Source organism: Peromyscus maniculatus, chromosome 14 (assembly GCF_049852395.1).
Source record: "Peromyscus maniculatus bairdii isolate BWxNUB_F1_BW_parent chromosome 14, HU_Pman_BW_mat_3.1, whole genome shotgun sequence".
Taxonomy (NCBI): domain Eukaryota; kingdom Metazoa; phylum Chordata; class Mammalia; order Rodentia; family Cricetidae; genus Peromyscus; species Peromyscus maniculatus.
Window position 1 is genome coordinate 87270306 of NC_134865.1, and position 21365 is coordinate 87291670.

Here is a 21365-nt window from a genome sequence, read left to right on the forward strand (position 1 = left end):
TAAAACTATCCTCCGTTGTCCCCTCCAAAGTCTCCAGGTGTGGGCAGCATGGTCTTCACAGCAAGGCATGGCCATTGTGATCTTCAATAGAAGCCTCTGTAATAACCCATATTCCTGAAAATCTTACACTACTTGAGCACTTCACAAATGCAAAACTGATGGTGACCTCCTCACATCATAGCAGAAATTCCAGTCTTTGTAGCCTCTTCACCTTCCTTGGTCCTGAAAACTGATGCCCCATTTTCAGCTGGCGGAGTTATAGGGGAGAATATGTTGCTCTTTGGCCCCCACCCTTAACAGGCTTAATTGCTAAGTTGAATGGAAACTCCCTCACACAGGGAACAAATGGCTACCTCTAATGCCCTCTAGAATACAAGGAATATTGGCCCAGATTTTACACCTGGTAGATCCATTAACAAAAATAGTTCTACAATATAAGATACTTGGCCTGGATTTATGCAAAACCAAAGAAGTGCTATATGGCTTTAAGAGAAAATTATTATTTCTATGCAGATCATTCAGGAATATAATCTGGCTGTACTCAAAGAGACATGAGAATTGGGGACCTGAAATAATTGACTGATGCTCTGTCCATTTCCAGGCTCCACCTAGATAGTAACTGATGTCAGCCATTACAGTGCCTTTGGTCCTCTTGCTTCTGCTAATTACTGTTGGCTCTTGCATCATTCATGCCTTACCTAGATGACAAGACCTATCTGGGTGCCATCAATTTGAGGATTTTAGGATCCCTTCATATTTAAGGAGCCTTCTCCTTTCAGCATCCTAGTTCATATGATTGCTAAAATGTATCACCATTCATAAGGAGGCTGAAGACAGTTGAGACTTCTTCACTAAACTTGTTCAGCCAGAGCAGGCCAAGTGTTTCCCTGAGTGATAAGGTCTGGGATAGGAGGCTTCGTAGAGCTGAACAATGCTACATTTGGTACTAGTTATCAAACTGAGTCAATAGGTTGATCAGAATCGATCAGAGCTGTAAACACCTGTTGGTCATCTGGCTTCCTCCATGGACTCCCTGGCAGAGCTTTAACTGCAGAACACAAGGGAACATGTCCTCCTCATGCAACAGGAGACTTTACATAGCTCTTGGAAAACAATATTGTCTTTATGCTAATCATTTGGAAATAGTCAGAAAAAGTTTAAGTCTAGTTAAAAATTAAGGACAGAAAATAGTAACATTCAAACAGTCAAAATTGGTATGTGTCCTTATTGGTTAATTGCCCTACCTAACACATTTTCCTGGGCTGCACATTACTTATTTTCCTGACCTTCATTTGTGGACCATGTCTTCTGAAAGCAAATATAAAATGTGTAAATCAGTGACTCAATAATGTTAAACAATTGGTCCTGAGGAGCCACTAAAAACACTTGGGACCAATTCCTATTGGAGATGATTATCTCTAATGATTTAGAGATCCCCTAACAGGAGTGAGAAATGTTAAAGGACAACTGACTCCGTTTTCTTTTCAGTTAAACAATGTTAGCTTTTAATCAAGTTCTTAGCTAGAAGTCAACTTTTTGCCTAGTTCTTCCTCAATAATCTTGTGAGTTACACATTATAAATTGTTTTCCTTGTTCTGAGAATTTACTGACCATAAAATATTGCAGTATGTTAATTGTCTGGCCATAAACCCATAAAATTTCCTAATGTGACAAATCACTGAGCTCTAATATTAATTTATTGAGCAGATTCAATGGGGATACAGACTCACAGATAGATGCTGCCACTGATCCATTTGCTGAATCCAGCCGTTCTACCCAGGGGAGATGGGAACCAACCATAAGCTGCTCCATGCCACCTGATCTGGTCCTCACCACCTGAGTGAGAGAGTGTATGCCCCCTCCTCAGTTTTAACCAGTTATGTACTCAGAGAAAACCACACCCATCAGGCCAGACACACCAAAAGTCATTGGCTGAATGGAATAAACTCACACAACAATGTACCTTTCCCATGATCATAAAAATAACTGGAAAATTCCACTTTTAATCACTTGCTTGCATAGTACAGAGATACAACTCTGTCTTGACTTTGGATTGTTTTTATTCTCCCACTATGCAAGACTGAAAATATGGCCTGGCCATTAATAAACTTTAGTCTTGCAATATCTCACTGTCTAGCTCCTGACTTTCAACCAAGAAATCACTCCTCACTTAGAGAATAATGAAGGGAAACTCATTTTAATAATACCACATACCTAGTTCTGGCTAATGCACAAAAGAATTCCAGGCTCTCAGACAGGAACATTGACCACCTTATATAGACCTGAAGCTTATACAATCCATACATAAAGCCATCCTTAAATCTCTCTCAAGTCCCAGGTTACACTTTGAACAATTTAAACAGACATAGTAAGTCTGGCCACCTGGGAATATTGGAGATTTACACAGCAGAGATATGGCCAGAATCCTTATTTAAGTACACCTGTATTATTCCTTTCCAATAACTGTTACCTAGTATTGTATTGCCCACCTGGAATTATACTGAAAAGAACTTAATGATGGTGTCATCCACAGTGGTCTCTAGAACCACACTATAGAGGATATTCTTTAATTAAGGAAAGAGTGCAATAGCTGTTTATAAATCAAAGTTACATCCTTTTGTTGTGCAAATGGAGCCTAATTGGAGGTCAGTAAGGGTTTAAAAAAACATTTACAGAGGTAGTTTTCAAACAACTACAAACTTGAGTTTTGCTACAAACTTTGCTAACCAGCCAGTCACTCTATTACTTACTGTACAGTCATCCAGTGTTCCTTTAGCTAAATTCTACTTTATGTAACTTAGTATTTCCTATGAAAGTTTGCTATTAAATCACTCATATCATCAATTTCATTACTTTAAGTTTTCCCTGCAACACTTCTGGGGGCTCAAAGTCATATATTGTCAAAACATTGATGTCTTAGTTGGGGAATCTATTGCTGTTAAGAGACAGCATGGCCATGGCAACTCTTACAAAGAAAACAGTTAACTGTGGTGATTTGATTCCAGTTCAGAGGTTCAGTCCATTATTGTCATGGTGGGGAACCTAGTGGCATGTAAGCAGACATGGTGTAGGCTACATCTTCATCAGAAAGCAACAGGAAGTGGACTAGGCAGTATATTGAGCATATATGAGACCTCAAAGCTCTCCTGCAGAGTGACATACTTTCTTCAACAACTATTCCAACAAGAGCACACCTCATAATAGTGTCACTACTCTCTTTGGGGGCCATTGTATTTTAAACCAACACATTCCACTCCCCAGCTCCCAAAGGCCTATAAGCATATCATAATGCAAAAATGTGTTCAGTCCAACTTCAAAAGTCCCTGTAGTCTACCATAGTCTCAACAATGTTGAATAATCCAAAGTTCAAAGTCTCTTGGGAGATTCATGCAATCTCTTATCTGTAATTCCCAATAAATTCAAAATAAAAAGTACAGATCATATACTTCCAACATATAATAGTGTGGGATATTCATTTCCATTCAAAAAATGTAAGGAATGGAGCATAGTGAAGAAATCCTGAACCAAAGCAAGATAATAACCAGTTTGTAAACTCTAAACTCTGCATCTCCATGTTTGATGGCAAAGCACTCTTCAGATCTCCACCTCTTTTCAGCTCTCTTGAATGCAACACACTTCTTTCTCTTGGGCTGTTTACACTCCCTGTTAGCAGTTTTCCTCAGAAAGCAGTATCCCACATTTCTCACACCTCCAACATCTGGGGGTCTCCACAGGAATCCAGGCTTCAACTTCACAGCTTCCCTCAGTGTCTGGCACAGGTCTGGCCTTAGCAGCTTTCCTTAGTCTCTGAGAAAGGTTCCATAATAGCTTTCTTCTGTCCTTGATTCTAAAGTCAGAACCAGGTAACAAATAGTGCCAAGTTCTGCTGCTTGCTAGGGCTAGAACATGGATATTTGTTCAATCAAACACACACACACACACACACACACACACACACACACACACAAATACATACACATACAACCAAAACCCATGAAAACACAAAATCAGAAACCATAATAGATAAGAAAGAGACAAATAAGGTTCAAAAAATCCTCAATAAAGCATTATAAGACAAAACATCTCCAGTAATATCAATGAGTTTGTTCTGAACTGGCAATTTACTGCTGGGCATGGGGCCTGCACTTAGTGTGGTTTGTATACTCACTGTGAGTTTATTGGAAGTAATTATTTTTCCTTGGTTAGCAGCATTTAGAGATAGCTTGTATTAGGGATTGGGGCTTTTGTTCCCTCCTCTTTTCTGAAGTAGCCCTCATACAGCTTGTACCTGTGTCTTCTGTTTTGTGTGCAAAACACTCTTTTGATGATGTTTTCCATCCCCACTTACTTTCACAATTTTTCTGACACCTCTTCTGCATAGATCTTGGAGCCCTGAGGGGAAAGATTTGATGAAAACATCCCATTTAGGATTGAGGGTTCTAAGGTCTCTTACTCTCTTTACATTGTCTGTATGTGTATGTTGTCTGTATATTTATTTCTGTTTTCTCTGATGATAGCTGAGCTAGACACTGGTCTGTGGATATAGCAGATTGTACTTAGGACTCATTTTTACTGCTAATCACCCTTAGCAGAACAATAGATTTTGGTTTTCCTGTAGGTCCATGGCCTATGTGTGGTGATATATTGTGTACCCAATATATTGTATACTCTAATGTTGGAGCCAGCCAACGTGCCTACTGGGGAAGCTGAGTAGGGCATGAGGCTGAGGAAAAACAGAGACAAGAATAGATGGAGACAGAAATTCAGTGCCTCGTTACTTCTGATTGTGTTAAAAACATCTGTTCATTCTATAGAAACCCCGTCTCTGGATAGAGTAAAGAGTGTTCATGCTTTTAATATAGAGTTACTTTTATGTTGCCAATCCTTTACTATGACTCAAAAGTGTGAGTCTATTGACTTTTGCACAATGTGGATTTCAATACATATTACAAACAGTGGTAATGCTAACATATTTAAAACTTTTTTCTCTTTTTATGAACTTAAAAAATACTGTAACCTTGAGTTTATTAATTTGGATCCATCTCTAGCACGCCAAATGAGCTCCAGCTAAATTCTGTCAATCAACAACCTTTTCTCCACCTGCATGTTTTCATTATTCCTGAGGGTGGAATCTCTTCCTCCTCTCCCCAAGTCTTGGAACTCCCCTCCCTCAAACCAGGACCATGGACCTAAAAGATTCAATTGTTATCCCAGATAAAAGTTTCCCCTAAACTCCTTAACTTTACCTTTTCTCCCTAGTCTATGTACTGTCAGGGGCCATGTGAGAGGAATAGCAAGGAGCTTTGGAACTCAAGGAAAATGGCTCAGCAGTTAGCATAATCAGATTGAGTTTACCTTGGGGAGGTAGAGTTCCAAAAACTGAGATCTCTGAGGAACTCTTGCTGTTATTAATCATAGTTCTGCTTATTGCCCTTGTGGACACTAAGTCTCTCACAATCTACGAGTGGTATCAAAACTCTAAGGGGTTTTCTAACTCGTCATGAAGCAGTGTTACTGGTACTTACAATAACTGTGATTCACTTTTTCAAGCATAATTCTGCTAGAGCAGAATAATGATTCAACCACTACCCTTAGAAAGAATTTAGAGGTGTGGATGGTCATGATGTTTTTAATGAATGGTTTTGATGTAAAAAATCTTGTTGGACAATTTAAAGTTTAGAAAGGCACACTTTCAATAGTTGAGCAAGGGACTCATTGAGGTCAAGGGATAATCACAAAGATAGGCTGGTGATTACTAGCTGATGTGCCTTTCTTGCTAGAACAGGTTAGTGATGAAATATTTCTTATGCCAGTTTTTGCCCACAGAGGTTTCCTAGTGATATCTGAGATTTCTTTACCCAGCAGGACTCCATAAGTGAATGATTGCACCACGGGCCTGGGTACCAGGTGATTGGAAGGGTCTTCTGCACTTGATTGTATCTAGCAAGGGGGGCTCCTTTCCTCACTCCTTGGAATTGTTATAAAAAGCCCCTTTGAATAAATTTCTTTACTGGTAAATAAGGATCCAGGCCCACCCAAAGTTATCCTGTGTTTCTGTCTTTCTCTATCCCCTCTATATTTCTATATAAATCTCTTGTCCCTCACTCCTCAAACGTACCCTGGGGTAAAAGGTGGGGGTGGGCCCTCCACAAATGGCACCCAATCAGGGACCAGGAATGTGGCAAAAGGAAAGAGGGGGCATCATGGGAACAAGGAGGCCTGCTGGCGAGGAACTGAAAAATAAAAATGACAATATTTTATTCTCAGGAGTGAAAGTAAAGTGGCTGAATTATGTCCAAGTGAGGTTGCAGCTTGTATCTCTTTCTACGTTTCTCTCTTTTTATCTGCTCTCTCAAATCTCTCCTAAATTTAGGTTTAAAAATGATAGTAGAAGTAAGTCACAGCTGCCGTGGGCCCCCCAGCTGGAGCACGAAATCTGGCGAGGGTCACAGAGGTTAAACAGCACTCTAGACACCCAGTTTCAGTTAGTCAGGGAAGCAGCTCTCTTTATTACTACCAACATGGGCTTATATACCCCTCCAACAGCAGGAGTCAAGGAATGGTTACTCTGTATCTGGAGGCAAGCCGGACACTGTTTTCCAAACAGGATAAACCACAGGGGAACTGATGCCCAGCACCCTCGTGAACCCAACTGCACATTTCACACAAACAACTTAACTGGGATGGGACAAAAAAGGGCATTTAAAATTAAGGCAGCAAACTTACTGCTGACAACACACAGTGATGTAGGCTTAGGTATATTAAGGTAGAATGAGTTTTAGGCATAAGGATATTGTGTAGGCTTACATATATAAGGATAGAATAAGTTTCAAGCATAAAAACATTTTTGTAGTCTTAGCTATATTAGGGTAAAATAAGACTTAGGTAAAATAGAAAGTTATAATAGAGTATTCCCTCAAGCTTGGACAGGACCTGGGGTTCACATCCAGAACTTAGAAGTCACTGTGAGTTTGGCATTCTGAGCAGCTTCAGAAGATACAGGAGCCACCAACAACAGGGGACACCAGAGCCAGTGCAAGTGGCAACAATCAGACATTGGCAGCTGAGACCTGGGGAACATCAGTGCAGTGCACGTGGCAGATGTCCCAGATAAGAATAAATAATACTAATAGGAGGGAAACATCAAGAAAGGAAGATGTAGAAGGAAAACTTCAGAGAACTTGTAGAAGGAGATCAATTAGTAAGAAGTAGAGCAAAAGAGCAGGGTAAAGAACAGAACAGAGAGAACAGTGTAGGAATGGCAGAAAGACAAAAATAAAATGAAGAACTAAGATTTGGCCCTCAGGAAAATCTCGGGTGTGTGTGCAGTTGTGCTGACCCCACAGTTCTTCAGTACATGACCTGCTGAGGGCTGGTCCCTTGGCAATTGGCCACACCAGATTTCAAATTAATTGCTGACTGCTCCAGCAACTAGCCAGCTCTAGGTGTTCCCTCAAAATCTGCATTCCAGAAAGCTTCAAGGTAGCCAGCACCAGGTGGTCCAGCCTTACAAACTGCTCCAAATGCTGTCTGCAATGCCCCTGATCCAGAAGATGCTGTAGAGACTGGTCAGCAAGTGAAACAGTCTGCTCTTCCCAGACTGGGCCAGCACTCCAGCTTCCTTGGGCCCCACTCACCAGTGACATTCCTGTGACAGCATGAAATAGTTAGTCATAGATAAGATTACATGTCATTACTATCGTTTATTTATAAGAAAAAAAAGGCTGGGGTGTTAGATATCAACCTGGGAAAATGGCAGATGTTTCTATTTAACATATCAAAGCAGACACCAGCAGCCAAGTTCTCCCTACATCCCTCAGTCCCTAGCTGTTACAGGGTCATCCTTGCAGGCATATCCTACTCTACCCTAAATGTCTCCAGTAAAGGAGATGGGCTTCCCTTCCCCAGCTGCCCTTCCTTATGTAATCCAACTATTTTAGTTACCTGCTCCTTATTTTCTCTCCTTTGTGTTCCTTGGCTGCTGCATCCTGTTCCCCTCTCTCCACCCTCCTTTCCATCCTCCCTCCTGACACTGAACAGTGTAATCTTCATTCTGGACTCTCCAGAAGCCCTGCCTCTGGCTATGCTCTCCACGTGTATATAATAAACTTTCTCCTCCACCATACCTGGAAGCAGTCACGTTTCTTTGTTTATTTTATTTTTGTTATTTATTTTTCACTCACCAAAAACCTTCCCCAGTCACCCTCCTCCCACAGAATTACACCTTAGGCACCAGCTGAGTTTACAATCAGTAGCTTCCTTCTATGTTTTGAACAAAGGCCAGAAGTTATGAACAAAATGCAATGAAAGATATGATGATGAAAGTTACAGATTTAGTAACAAAATCAACTGTGAATACAAACAGGTCAGATCTGTGCCTGATGTGTATGGATATCAGGGAAATCAGAAAGACTTGAGAACTTTTGGTGTGTGTGGCCTCACCTCCCTCATGGCTCCCCCAGTATGAAACGCTGTCCTAATCAGAACAACACTGAGGTTTTGCCCTGAAAGTCCTGATGGAGAAAATTCACAAAGGCTAAGGACCTTCTAAGAAGTTCATCCTGGTGACCTGAGCACAGTCATTTCTGCAATCAGAGGTGATTTTCCACACATAGTTCATGTTAGACTGTGTGATGTACATATTTAAAACTTCAGAAACGCAGAACTGATTTCACAAACCATAAATGTAGAGAACATTCTGAGAAATGAGTAGAAAAAAACGACAGCAGTGACCACATAAACAGCAATCAAGTGTTCCTGCTCCTGATCTGAACTGCTCCTCCTCTCTGTGTGCGCTTTGCGCCCCCTGCTGGTTCTGAGCACCGCTGCAGGGAGGTTTGTGTCTGGGTTCTCACTGAAGATCCCTCACTGTGACTAGTACAGAAATAAATGGCGGTGTCTTCGGCTCTTAAGCTGTTCATTTGCAGGTAGAGGCTGCTTTTGGAATCATCTCTTGAGATGGTGAATCTGCCTTTCACAGACTCCGCATAGTGTGTTGCATAATTATAAGCTTTGTTTCTAATTTGTGCAACCCACTCCAGCCCCTCTCCTGGAGCCTGGCGGACCCAGTTCATCCAATAGTTACTGAATGTGAATCCAGAGGCTGCACAGGAGAGTTTCAGGGACTGTCCAGGGCGCACTAAGCCTCCCCCAGATTCCACCAGCTGCACCTCACACTGGATACCTGAAAAAACAGAAAATCCTGTTAATAAGCTCTCACAGATATCCACTGACCCTCACACTCATGTCCACTCACACACCCAGTATCTCTCCTTATCTGTAAATCACCTTTTAAAAGAGCAAGAAGGAAAACCCAGCTCAGTCTCAACTCCATGCTGGAAGTTCTGTGTTCAGTGATTAACACTGAATGAGAGAACTTGTCAACCCCGAGTTGGGTTCCTCTGTCAGGGTTGTAGGGTCAGGGCTGGTTTTCATGAGCAGAGGAGAAAATTATTTGCATGTTTTCCTGCTATATCATGAACTTAGGGGCAGGAACCTTAGAGAAGATGAATAATGCTTCAGTTGTCTGAGGTGAAGTCAGAATCTAAGTGGCATTTATAACATCAAAGTATCAATTATTTCCCCAGTCATGTAGTTTAGTTGGTAGAGTATATTTGTCATGCCTGAAGCCCCATGTTCATTCCCATCATTTCATGCAATGCAAGAGGTTGGAGCAGGAGAATCATAGGTTTGAGTTATACTTGGTCTATATGAAACTGTGTGTCAACAGAGAAAATGAAAGAAAGAAGGCACATAAAAATGACAGTTATTAGTATGAATTTATGGTTTTACATAGAAATATAAGTTTTCAGCCTTACTTTATTGTACTGTGTAGTTATAAAAATTACCGCTGTGTTTTCATAAATTATTAAATTAATAGGAAATAAAGATCAGAAAAACTAATATATAAACATTTAGAAAATATTATATTTTATATTAGTCAGGCAGTGTTGGCCCACACCTTTAATCCCAGCACATGGGAGGCAGAGGCAGGTAGATTACTAGGAGTTCAAGGCCAGCCTGGTCTACAGACTGAGATCCAGGCATCATCCAAAGCTACACAGAGAAACCCGTCTCAAAAAAAGAAAGAACTGTTGTATAAGGTTCAGTAAATTAAAAAAAAAATGCATTCATTAACTGGAATTAACCAACATTGGTTGAGGCCATAGCTCAATGGTATAGTATATCACACATAAAGCTCAAAGACTGATCCACAAAAAATAAAATAACTATTATATAAATATAAGTACAATCTGAGATTATTTTTTTAATAATGATAAAAGCACACTTCGAAGACCTGAGTTTACCATTTAGCTCCATCAGGGCTGATCTTCCCCATCTACGATATAGACCTGCTCTTCCCCATCACAAAGGTACTGCCGGTATTTCTGTGACCCCTCTGAAACACCTAGTAACCCTATTTCCTCCCATGCCATATCCTTCTGCTCTCCAGATATTCAAGAACTTGCGTTTCTCTCACTACCAGTCATGTCTACTGTTTTCCATAGCAAAGGTCCACCTGGACCTTGAGAGATTTGCCTGCCCTGGACCACCAGGTAATCTACCTCCTTCCCCTCCTACAGGCTACTCCCTTCCTGTGACCTCCCTCCTCATGCCATCTTGTTATCATTGCTCTTTCCCATGTCTTAGGCAGTGTTCACCATGGTCTTTTTTTTTCCGAAGTGCTATTTAGACATTGCTCTTACTTAGCACATAGGTCTCCTACTCCTCAAAGTTCTTGCTTTCCATTGATCCCAGACTGCCCAGCCTTTTCAGAATTTTTCATCCCTATGCCTTCTTTAGCAGAAGAGTGGTTTGGGTTTTCGCCACATTCCCAGGGCTATCTAGTATCAGCTTCTCAGACACCTGAGCAGTGTCAAGAATGGGCACAAGCTCATGGAGTAGTCCTAAAGTACAAACAGATTTTTTTGTTACTCCAACACAATGTACTCTGCCTGCACAATATCCAAGCAGAAAGGTAAACACCAACCCAGCTACAAACACTGTGACTTACAATGGTGTCCCTCCTTCAAGACACAAATATGTTTTCTGACTGTGTTTTAAAAACATATCTTTATACCTTCAGATGAAAGCTCTTACTCTCTCATTAATGAGGCTCTTGTTTTTAATTGTAGATGAAGACTATTACAGAGATCCATATCAGGTAAACATGCAGAGAACAAGTGACCCTGGGATGGCCAACTACACTTGATACCTCTTCAATGTAAATTCTATACTGAAGGCTCAGGGAAAGACCTGAGGAGAAGACAGAAAGATTGTAAGGTCTAGAGGACAGGATGCCACTGTGAGATTGTATCTTCTGTGCAAGACTGGGAGGTTGCACCCCTGAAATTTCAACAATATTGATGCCTAAATTAGACCTCCCGAGTACAGGAGGAAACCTGTCAGTTCCCCACTCCTCAATGAGGAACTACAGGTAATCAATGACTGCTGAGGGAGGGAGAATCTTTTTTCATCAAGGACAAGCTCCCTTACGGGATATTCAATTCCAGGTTCACTGCTCTAAACACATGTGCATATACATAACAATAACCTGGCTCAGTATATCACACACACAAACACACACACACACACAAACACACACACACACAAACACACACACACACACACAAACACACACACACACACACTCACAGAGGTAAAAATATTTATTAAGTTGAAGAACTCATGAATTTGGGAGGGAGTGAGTATTGGACATAGGAGGAATTTGAGTGGGTATCTTGAATGTGTACAGTACTTGGGTTAAGAAAATTCTCAAAAATTATTTATCTAAAACCCACAAGGAAATCTATTCTCATACACAACACCTTGGTAAGTGGTGTGTGTTCAGTGCTAAACATTGAATGGGCAAACTGGAGTATACCGGAGCTGGGCAGGGACAGGCTTTGTTTGCATTTCCTGCCGCTGTATAATGAGTTTTGTCATGAAAGCACTACACAGCAGATTGCCTAGAGCAAACAAAAGAGGAAAACCTGAGTTATTGGGAAAAGATTAAATAATTACCTATTAATTATTACATATTTGTTATATAATTCAATGTCTTATTTCATTGTGCTTTTTACCACACACAACTCTGTGCATTATTTACTCCACAGAGGTCATTATGATAAATTTTTCATAATATCAGGACTAACAATCTTTGAATGTTGAATCCTCATATTAAATTGAAGATATTTGTTTCAAGTGTGTAGCTTAGTGTACTTTCATATAAAATGACTTGTGATACCCAGTATTGAAAAACCATGATATGTAAATTCTCTAGAGTATTATTTTCCTATGAAAAAAATCTAAAATTTGAACAATTTTATATTTATCATCAGTCTGATGTGGGCTGTGTTGAGTGTAGCACTCCTGTATATCAGGTCACTATTTTTCAACATTTTCAAAGTAATAATGGAACCAAGTCTGTGAGTTCCAAAATGTGGAGAGAAATATAGAGCCTCCACCCTAGGTCTGTGCTCTGATGTTGTTCCATGTCTCCAGTCCTGCATTCTCCCTAGGACATGACACTCCATACTGATGGGGGTAAAACTCAGCATGAAAAGACTTGAAATTGCCTCTCCATTGTAAAAGATTGTCAGACTCCAGTTTTCCAACTGATGAAATTGTCCTTCTGTGAGATAAAGTGTCTTCATGGTGACTTAAGAAGCCCATTGAATTATGTCATTTCTGCTTCTGTAGCATTCCCAGGCAATTGACATACATTTTAGGAATTACCTGAATTTCTCCCTGTCAGATCTTGATTCCTTCTAGAGAAGTCTTATGACTGCTGTAGGACACAAAGACACATACACACAAAGATGATACAATTTTTAGAAACAGAGGAATGATCACCAAGTGCTCTTGATGACATGAAGAAGGCTCTTATATTTCCAGCTGGAATCACACTGCTTTGGCCTCAATGTTAACTAAGTAGCAGTCCAGCTTGTTGCCAAAGTAGCAATTTCTACACCTTGAGGACTCTACACCATGACATCCAGCTACATCTCTTACAATAAAATAAGGAATTTGATTGCTAATACCAAAAGCAATTCAGAATTAGACTTAACTATAAATAAATATGTAAAATGACATTTATTATGAAAGGCAAAGTGACCACTTACAAATCTATGGGGACAAATTACAACAAAATATTTGATGTGTCAGGTAAATCCAATTGAATTTTGAAAGGGGATTTTGTTTGTGCTGGTATTGTTGATTAATTTGTATTTTACTGGCCAAAATAATATTATAGTTTATTCACAACTACTCCAGCAAAATTCCCGGTCTCTAACATGTCTGAAATATTATGTATCATATAATTATACATATCTGATATATATAATATATATATATTATATATATATATATATATAATATATATATGATAATGTGTTGCCACAGCTTGTTTTTTTTGTTTTATTTATGAAGAATTATGTCAATAGTGCTGGTCACTAAGAAAGATCTGGTCAAAGTATGGTGTACTCTAGGGCATTGTGAATCAGCCCCACTTTATTTCAAGCAGTCCTTTTGAAAAGTTTACATAGACTATATAAGACTGTGACGTGGATTGGACCAAGAGCAGAGTGACTCTTCTCCAACCCAGAGAGTCCTGCCTCAAGGACCTAGACTGTGGGACACAGGCAGTCCCCAGGAACCTCCACCCATCTCTGCCCCATTTGCTTGCCTGGGGGAAAACTGCAGGCAACCTCCTCACCAAAATACCCGCATCAGACCCTGATATCTACAGCACCCATGCCCTACCACAATACCCATCCCTCTGTGACCACAGTGGCTTCCTGAGAAAAAGAATCTGCCTGTTCTCATTGGTCCGAGATGTGCTGACCAGCAGGAAAAACACCTGGGGACAGGGTCCCCCACCAAAACTCCCCATTGGAACCACCAAACTATAAGACCCATGTCCTGCCCCAATGTTCTTCCCCCTGCAACACCAGTGACTTTCTAAGACACACATCAAACCCCATACATTAATATTGGGAGACTTCAACACCCCACTCTCACCACTGTACAGATCTGTCAGACTGAAACTAAACAGAGAAATAAGGAGCCTAACAGATGTTATGACTCAAATGGACTTAATAGATATTTACAAAACATTCTACCTTAACAGAAAAGAATATATCCTTTTCTCAGAATCCCATAGAACCTTCTCTAAAATTGACCCCATACTCAGTAACAAAGCAAATCTCAACAGATACAAAAAATTAGAATAACTTCCTGTATTCTATTGGACCACCATGGCTTAAAGTTAGATTTCAACAACAACAAAAATTACAGAAAGGCTACAATCTCATGGAAGCTGCATAATATTCAACTGAAGAACCAAAGGGTAAAGGAAGAAATAAAGAAAGAAATTAAAGTCTTCCCAGAATTCAATAAAAATGAAAGTTACTACACACCAAAACTTATGGGACTCTATGAAAGCAGTGCGAAGAGGAAGATTCATAGCACTAAATGACCACATAAAGAAGTTGGAGATATCTCACATAAGTGACTTAACCGCACAAATAAAAGCTCTAGAACAAAAAGAAGCAAAGTCACTTTAGATGAAGAGATGTCAGGAAGTAATCAAATTGAGAGCTGAAATCAATAAAATGGAAACAAAGAGAATAATACATTGCACCAATGAAACAAAGAGTTGGTTCTTTGAGAAAATCAACAAGATAGACAAGCCCTTATCCAAACAAACCAAAAGGCAGAGAGAGAGAGAAAGAGAGAGAGAGAGAGAGAGAGAGAGAGAGAGAGAGAGAGAGAGAGAGAGAGAGGATACAAATCAACAAATTCAGAAGTGAGTCATAACAACAGGCAATGAGGAAATCCAGAGAATCATCAGGTCACACCATTACTCTACAAAATTGAAAAATCTAAAAGAAATGGATAATTATCTGGATAAGTACCACATACGTAAGTTAAATCAAGACCAGATAAACAATTTAAATAGACAAATAACCCCTAAGGAAATAGAAACAGTCATTAAAATTCTCCCAACCAAAAAAAAAAAAGAAAGAAAAGAAAGAAAGAAAAAAGGCCCAGGACCAGATGGTTTCAATACAGAGTTCTACCAGATTTTCAAAGAAGAGTTAATACCAACACTCTTCACATTATTCCACACAATAGAAGCAGAAGGAACATTATCAAACTCCTTTTATGAGGCCTAAGTTATTCAGATTCTTAAACCACACAAAGATGCAACAAAGGGAATTACAGATCAATCTCCCTCATAAACATTGATGCAAAACTACTCAATAAAATATTGCCAAACATAATCCAAGAACACATCAAAAAATTATCCATCATGATCAAGTAAGGCTTCATCCCAGAGATGCAAGAATAGTTCAACATATGACAATCTGTCAATGTAATCCACCATATAAACAAACTGAAAGAAAGAAAACTACATGATCATTTCATTAGATGCTGAAAATACCTTTCACAAAATCCAACACACCTTCATGATAAAGGTCTAGGAGAGATTAGAAATACAAGGAACACAACTAAACCTAATAAAGGCAATTTACAGCAAGTCAACATCCAACATTAAATTAAATGGAGAAAAATTAAAAGCCATTCCAATAAAATCGGGATCAAGACAAGGCTGTCTACTCTCTCCATATTTATTCAATATAGTACTTGAAGTTCTAGCTAGAGTAAGAAGACAACAAAAGGAGATCGAGGGGATACAAATTGGAAAGGAAGAAGTCAAACTTTCACTATTTGCGGATGATATGGTTGTATACATAAGTGACCTCAAAAATTCTACCAGGATACCCCTATACCTGATAATCACATTCAGTAATGTGGCAGGATACAAGAATAACTTAAAAAAATCAGTAGTCCTCCTATATACAAATTATAATCAGACTAAGAAAGAAATTAGACAAACATCACCCTTTACAATAGTCACACCTAATATAAAATATCTTGGGGTAACTCTGACTAAGCAAGTGAAAGACCTGTATGACAATAACTTTAAGTCTCTGAAGAAAGAAATTGAAGATTTGGAAAAGATCTCCCATGTTCATGGATGGGTAATGGTAAAAATGGCAATCTTACCAAAAGAAATCTACAGATTCAATGCAATCTCCATCAAAATCCCAACACAATTCTTCACAGACCTGGAAAGAACAACACAAAACCTCATTTGGAAAATCAGAAAACCCAGGATAGCTAAAAGAATTCTGTACAACAAAGCCACCACTGGAGGCAACGCCATCACTGATATCAAGCTCTACTATGAGCTATAGTAATAAAAAACGCTTGGAATTACCATAAAAACTGATATGTGGACCAATGGAAAAGAACTGAAGATCCTGACATTAACCCATACACCTATGAACATCTGATTTTTGACAAGGAAGCCAAAACTGTACAACAGAAAATAGAAAGCATCTTCAACAAAAAGAAAGCATCTTCAACAAATGGTGCTGGCATAACTGGACATGAACTTGCAGAATATATATGCTTTATAAAAGCGCTTTATTTGAAGAAATATTACAACATATAAAAACTACATAAAATCTGGCTTGCCACCTGCACAGTGGCAGATCTGATAAAATACAGAATTATAAGCAAAAATCTTTCAAGATTCAAATTGCACAAAGCACTGTATGGCTCAGTCACAAAGCAAACGTCATACAAACAGCTTAGTGTCAACCATGGCCACAGACACTGCAGACACTGATATATATATATATATATATATATATATATATATATATATATATATATATATATATATATATATATATCACCATGCACAAAACTCAAGCCCAAGTGGATCAATGACCTCAATATAAAACCAGTTACACTGAACCTGAAAGAAGAGACAGTAGGAAGTAGGAAGTAGTCTTGAATAAATTGGCACAGGAGACCACTTTCTAAATATAACACCAGTAGCATAGACACTGGGAACAAAAATTAATAAATGGGACCTCCTGATACTGAAAGACTTCTATAAGGCAAAGGACACAGTCAATAAGACAAAACAACAGCCTGCATAATATGAAAAGATGTTCACCAACCCCACAACTCACAGAGGGATCATCTCCAGAATATATAACAAACTAAAAAAAACTATACATCAAATCATGAACAATCCAACCTTAAAAAGAGCTATAGAGCTAAACAGAGAATTCTCCAAGGAAGAATTTCAAATGGTCGAAAGACTTATAAGGAATTGCTCACCATGCTATGTCATCAGCCAGATACAAATCAAAATGATTCTGAGATACCATCTTACACCTGTCCGAATGGCTAAGATCAAAAACACTGAAGAGAGCTTATGTTGGAGAGGATGTAGAGTAATGGGTATGCTCATCTACTGTTAATGGGAGTGCAAACTTGGAAATCAGTGTGGTAGTTTCACAGAAAACTGGGAATCAATCTTCCTCAAGATCCATCTATACCACTCTTGGGCATATACCCAAGGAATGCTCAGTCACACCACAAGGACACATGCTCAACTATAATCATAGAAGTACTATTTGTAATAGCCAGAACCTGGAAAAAAAACTAGATTCCATTCAACTGAAGAATGGATTAAGAAATTGTGGTATGTATACACAATGGAGTACTACTCAGTAGAGAAAAAAATGACATCATGAAATTTGCAGGGAAGAGGATGGAAATAGAAAATATCATCCTGGGCGAGGTAACCCAGACTCAAGAGGATAAACATGGTGTGTACCCACTCAGAAGTGGATACTAGATGTAAAGCAAATGATAACTAAACAACTCACAATTCTAGAGAAGCTAGCTAATAAGGAAGACTCAAAGAGGGAAGCATGGATCACCCTGGGAAGGGAAAATAGATGAGATCTCCATGAATAAACTAGGGATGAGGGGTAGGCATTAGAGTGTAGGGGGTAGGGGATGGGATGGTTGAGCTGGAACAGGGATGGAGTGAGAAAACAATGAAAGAGATACCATGATGGAGAGAGAAACCATGGGGATAGAGAGAAACACATTGCTAGGGAATTTGCCAGGAATTCCCAAGGATGACCCCAGCTTGGAATACTAGAAATAGTGGAGAGTGTGCCAGAAATGAACTGGCTTACCTTAGTGAACTGTGAATACTCAAATTATCATCATGGAGCTTTTCTCCAGTGACTGATGGAAGCAGATGCAGAGATCCACTGCCATACACCAGGCAGAGCTCCAGGACTCCAGCCAAAGAGAGAGAAGAAGGATTCTATGAGCAAGTTCATCAAGAACATAATGTGGAAACCTGCAGAGATGACCAAACCAAACTAGTGGGAACTCATGAAAGTTGGATCAAGAGTTGTGGAGCCTGCATGGGACTGGACTAGGCCCTCTGCATGGTTAAACAGTTGTGTAGCTTGATCTGCTTGGGGAGCCCCTGGCAGTAGGATCAGAATCCATCTCTGGTGCTTGACCAGGGTTTGTGGAGCCCGCTACCTATGATGGGACACCTTGTGCAGACTTGAGGCAATGGGAGGAGCTTCGACTTGCCTATATGGAATGTGCCTTCCCATGGAAGCCTTGTCTTCTTGTGGGGGAGAGAGGATGGTGGATTGGGAAGGGGAGGCTTGGGGAGTTGGGAGGAAGGAAAAGGGAAAACTTGGATGGGTGTGTAAAATGAATGAAAATTTTTTCTTAATTAAAAAAAAGTCTGTGAAATGGCAAAAGGATTTCAGAATGATGATATTTGAACAAGTCTCCATTCTAATCTTCTCTGTCATCTCAGTCCCAGGGCAGCTTCCTGCTCCTCCAGGGACTCTGACACATTCAGGATGTGGGTTGTAACACTGTGTGTTGCACAGTAATAGACCGCAGAGTCCTCAGATGTCAGGCTGCTGAGCTCCATGTAGGCTGTGCTGGAGGATTTATCTACAGTCAGTTTGGCCTTGCCCTGGAACGTCTGAATGTAGTATGTATTACCATTTCCAGGATATATGTTTCCAATCCACTCCAGGTCCTGTCCAGGCCTCTGCTTCACCCAGTTCATATGGTAGCTGGTAAAGGTGAAGCCAGAAGCCTTGCAGGACAGCTTCACTGAGGCACCAGGCCTCACCAGCTCAGGCCCAGACTGCTGCAGCTGGACCTGGGAGTAGACACCTTGGAGAAAAGACAGAGTGGATGTCATTGTCACTTTATTCCCAGTTCCTTCTTCAGGTTTCAACTGGAAAGCCCCTTACCTGTAGTTACTGACAGGAGGAAGAGGATGATCCAGCTCCATCCCATGGTGAGGACCTCTGTGCTCAGTGACTGTGGAGAGGACACTGATCATATGTTTGTTTTTGGTGTGGATATCTCTGTATTTACCACTGTAGACTCACATGATTTGCATATTCATGAGGCAGGGTACTTCTTATATAAGGACCTATTCCAGCTGGAGAAGGTGGCAGAGTAAACCTGGGTCAGGCAACAGGATGCTGAGATCAAAATCCTTATCCTGTCTGAGGAAGTATCCTTCCCCAAGACCTGTGGAGTCCATGTTGGTATAACATCAAGGCCTAATCTCTGAATTTAAAAGTAGAATTTGTATCTGAGACCTTTGTTCCACTTTGTACCAAAATTGATTTATAGATGGTAGTTGTTATGAGGATAACAGTGTCTGGAAATTGCAAAACTCTTAAATTAGGAGCATTTGTAATCTTCTTTCATATGCAACCTATTAATATTTCTTTTCCAGTAGATTGCAGGTGTGTAACTCTTGGATTTGTTTTTAAATCCCTTTTTGTCATTTGTTTACATTTTGTATAGAGAAAAAATGTTATGGAGTAGAGTGGTAGGGAGGTGGGGAGGTAGGAAAGATTAGGGAGGAGTTGGGTAGGATAACCATGGCCAGAATATATTGTATAAAAATGTTTTTTACAGCCAGGCAGTGCTGGCGCATGCCTTTAATCCCAGCACTCGGGAGGCAGAGCCAGGCGGATCACTGTGAGTTCAAGGCCAGCCTGGTCTCCAAAGTGAGTTCCAGGAAAGGCGCAAAGCTACACAAAGAAACTCTGTCTCGGAAAACCAAAAAAAAAAAAATGTTTTTTACAAAATCAAAAATAAATAACTAAATCTTGAGAAAATAAAAATCTGTGCATTATTTAACAAAGAACTTTTACTGTGTTTGAGCATGGAGACTTCCCATATCAACTGCAGCAGGTGTTGTTCAGCTAACAGACTTTGGAAGGGCCTCCACAGAGGCTGCAGAGTCCCCTCCACTCCTCATCTCAGTTCATCCTATTGACTATTGGCTCCACTGTGCCCCCTTTTGGTCCTGAACTCCTCTACATGTTGTATGGCTTGGTTTATACTGAAGTTTTTATGGTTGTTTGTGTTTGTTTAACAAAGAAATCTGAAGGGTTTTTCTAATTATCGAAAAAAATCAGAGGTCAAATGTTGTTATAAGAAAGATCCAACAAGCAGGGGAACAGCCTACAGTAACTTCCTACCTCTTCTCTTCCTTGTTCCAAAAGGGCTGAGATCCTCTCTTAGCCTCACCTTATTACTTCCTGTCTCCTATCGGTCCACGGAGCTCCAAACTTCTATGGTCAGTTTTAGTCAGCTACTGGCTAGCTCTGCCCTCTGACTCAAAGCAAGCTTTACTTTCACAATTATCACACGACAGAAAATATATTTCTTTATTATATGGCAAAAAAGCAGTAGACATGGCAATAATAGAAAAAGCAGCTTGATTTGGCACCCTCCCTCCTTTCTGTAGTATTGAAAACTAAAATTATTGCCTTGTACATGCTAAGCCAGCACTCTACCACTGAGCTGGATCTGCATCTCATGTCTTCACTTTAAACCAAATAGAGGCTAGGTATAGTATTATATACCTGTAACCCCAGCAGGTCAGGACAGGAGGACAGGAGTTCAAGGTCTACCTCTATGACCTAGTGACTTTGAAGACTACATTAAATTCACCCCCTTTCTCTCTATATGTATGTATACCTAGGAAGATGCTGGCTGCAGAGCCTGATTCCCTGAGTTCTATCCCCAGAATCCACAAGATAGGAGAGAAAGGTTGTCCTCTGATTTTCACCTATGAATCATTACATGTGTATATGAGCACATAAACAAAGACAAATAAATATCTCTATTAAAATTTGAAAAAATATATTAGGGTCTGGGATAAAGTTCAGTTGGTGGTATGCTGACTAGAATACATGAAGCCCTGCTTTAAATCTCTCACTCCACATAAAGTGTAGAAACCCTAGCACTGGGGAAGTGGAGGCAGGAGCATCAGAAGTCAAAGGTCATCCTTGACTTTACAGTGAGGCTTCATCAGTGTGAGTCTTCCTCTCACGTCTCTGCTTCCATCTTCATTCCTTGGGAACCTCTGTCCCCAGTGCATACCCTGCCCTCATACCCATGTCACACACTCT

At 40.0% G+C, this 21365-nt stretch overlaps 2 pseudogenes; both read right to left on the reverse strand.

Moving 5' to 3' along the window:
- Positions 1-8747: 8747 nt before the first annotated feature.
- On the reverse strand, positions 8748-10490 carry LOC121822276 (Ig heavy chain V-III region ABE-47N pseudogene; annotated as a pseudogene).
- Positions 10491-18718: 8228 nt separating this feature from the next.
- On the reverse strand, positions 18719-19126 carry LOC102905784 (Ig heavy chain V region 3 pseudogene; annotated as a pseudogene).
- Positions 19127-21365: the final 2239 nt, after the last annotated feature.